The sequence below is a fragment of the Penaeus japonicus genome, unplaced genomic scaffold (genome assembly GCF_977035675.1).
Source record: "Penaeus japonicus unplaced genomic scaffold, GWHDUDI00000001_assembly GWHDUDI00000008, whole genome shotgun sequence".
Classification (NCBI taxonomy): domain Eukaryota; kingdom Metazoa; phylum Arthropoda; class Malacostraca; order Decapoda; family Penaeidae; genus Penaeus; species Penaeus japonicus.
This window is the reverse complement of record NW_028234410.1, coordinates 23,055,037-23,057,536: the sequence shown is the minus strand read 5'-3', so window position 1 is coordinate 23,057,536 and position 2,500 is coordinate 23,055,037. Positions and strand designations below refer to the sequence as shown.

The 2,500-nt window shown below is 54.8% G+C and overlaps 1 protein-coding gene across 1 annotated transcript in view; it reads left to right on the top strand.

Moving 5' to 3' along the window:
- Duox (dual oxidase) overlaps positions 1-2,500 on the top strand; it is a 156,477-nt gene that overhangs the window by 127,977 nt on the left and 26,000 nt on the right. The gene's annotated exons all lie outside the window — the stretch shown is intronic.

Sequence of the window (2,500 nt, the reverse complement as noted above, 5' to 3'; positions counted from 1 at the left end):
TTTTTGAAATTTCATGCATTATGATTTTGTTACTTGTTCGAGGTTTATATTCATAGATTTTTGGATTTTTTTTCTTCAATATTTTGTTTATATATATATATATATATATATATATATATATATATATATATATATATATATATATATATATATAAAGGAAATATTATAGTCTATAATTTTATACATCATCCGGAATTTACATGAACTAGTCGCTTTTTAAATATTTTACCCTCTTTTTTTCTTCTCTTTTTATACCCTCCCTCCTCCTCCTCCTCCCTCTCTCTCTCTTCTCCTCTTCCTCCCTCAAGCCTCTCCCTCCCTCCCTCCCTCCCTCCTTCCTTCTTGTTTTTAAGGCATTCTCCATCAGAGACGGAAGGTAAAAAAGACTCGAACTTTTAAAGAGTTCTCAAAGAGCTCTGTCGGGGGCTTGTGTTTGGGAATTACAAAAGAGGTTTACCATCAGATAACCTTCTCCCTCTCCCTCCTTCTCTCCCTCCCTCTCTCGCTCTTTCCCTACCTTCCTTCTTTCTTTCTTTCCCTCCCTCCCTCCCTCCCTCCCTCCCTCCCTCCCTCCCTCCCTCCCTCCCTCCCTCCCTCCCTCCCTCCCTCCTTCCTTCCCTCCCTCTCCTTCTCCCCCTCCCCATCCCTTCCTCTCTCCTTCTTCCCTTCCTCCCTTCCTCCCCCTCCCCCTCCCCCTCTTCCTCTTCCTCTTCCTCTTCCTCTTCCTCCCTTTCACCTTCCCCCCTCCCTCTCACTTTCCCTCTCCCTTTCCCCTTCCCTCTCCCCCTCCCTCTCCTTCTCCCTCTCCCCCTGCCTCTCCCTCTCCCTCCCCCTCTCCCCCTGCCTCTCCCTCCCCCTCTCCCCCTGCCTCTCCCTCTCCCTCTCCCCCTGCCTCTCCCTCTCCCTCTCCCTCCCCCTGTCCCCCTGCCTCTCCCTCTCCCTCTTCCTCTCCCCCTGCCTTTCCCTCTCCCTCCCCCCCTCTCTCTCCCTGCCCCTCTCCCTCCCTCTCCCTCTCCCTCTCCCTCTCCCTCCCCCTCTCCCCCTCCTCTCCCTCCCCCTCTCCCCCTGCCTCTCCCTCTCCCTCTCCCCCTGCCTCTCCCTCTCCCTCTCCCTCTCCCCCTGCCTCTCCCTCCCCCTCTCCCCCTGCCTCTCCCTCCCCCTCTCCCCCTTCCCTCCCCCCCTCTCCCCCTGCCTCTCCCTCTCCCTCTCCCTCTCCCCTGCCTCTCCCTCCCCTCTCCCCCCTGCCTCTCCCTCCCCCCTCTCCCCCTGCCTCTCCCTCTCCCTCTCCCCCCCCTCTCCCTTCCTCTCCGTCTCCCTCTCCCCCCTCTCCCCCTGCCTCTCCCTCTCCCTCTCCCCCTCCCCCTGCCTCTCCCTTTTCCTCTCCCTCCCCCTCTCCCCCCCCCTCTCCCTCTCCCTCTCCGTCTCCCTCTCCCTCTCCCCCTGCCTCTCCCTCTCCCTCTCCCCCTGCCTCTCCCTTTTCCTCTCCCTCTCCCTCTCCCTCTCCCTCTCCCCCTCCCTCTCCCTTTTCCTCTCCGTCTCCCTCTCCCCCTCCCTCTCCCTTTTCCTCTCCGTCTCCCTCTCCCTCTCCCTCTGCCTCTCCCTCCCCCTCCCCCTCTCTCTCCTTCCCTCTCCCTCTCCCTTTTCCTCTCCGTCTCCCTCTGCCTCTCCTTCCCCCTCCCCCTCTCTCTCCTTCCCTCTCCCTCTCCCTTTTCCTCTCCCTCTCCCTCTCCCTCTCCCTCTCCCTCTCCCTCTCCCTCTCCCTCTCCCTCTCCCTCTCCCTCTCCCTCTCCCTCTCCCTCTCCCTCTCCCTCTCCCTCTCCCTCTCCCTCTCCCCATATACTCCAAACAAGGCCCTGTATGTTCCCTGGCCTTGTATATGATGAATGAACACCGGGACAGCAAGGCGGCTACATAGGGCGTGGTTCGGGCGGCCGTGTTCTCGAGGGTGGTTTTGTATGGGCGCGTTTTGTGAGGCGGGGCCCAAGGCTTGTAAACGTGAGAGGGCGGGAGAGAGAGGGAGAGAGAGGGGGAAAGAGGGAGGGAAAGGGGTTAAGGGTTGGGGGTAAGAGGGGGTAAGAAGCATAAATGCGTGCGTAGGCGGAGGTTGGGGGGGGTGGTACCTGTGTGTATGTAATTGTTTGTGCTTTGTTAAAATATATTCAATCTTTCAAATATTATTACTATTATTTATCATTTACGTATTTACTCACTACAGACCTCAGTAACACTGTTGCCTTGAGCCTTTAGTAACAATTATTTTAGTTGGTATGAACAGATACATTTTTTCCCATGTAATATCCTTATCAACCTAACGTGTCGTGTTCTCCCTCCCTCACTCACTCCCTTACTCCCTTCCTCCCAGTAGCCAATATATGTGTTTAGAAGTAGATACATAGATCGATAGGCAGATGTGTAGATTATTCATATCAATTTTATCTTCTTTCTTATTTTCTTGGTCTCCCTCCTTCTAGGTGGAGCAATGAATTAGCAGGTCTCATAT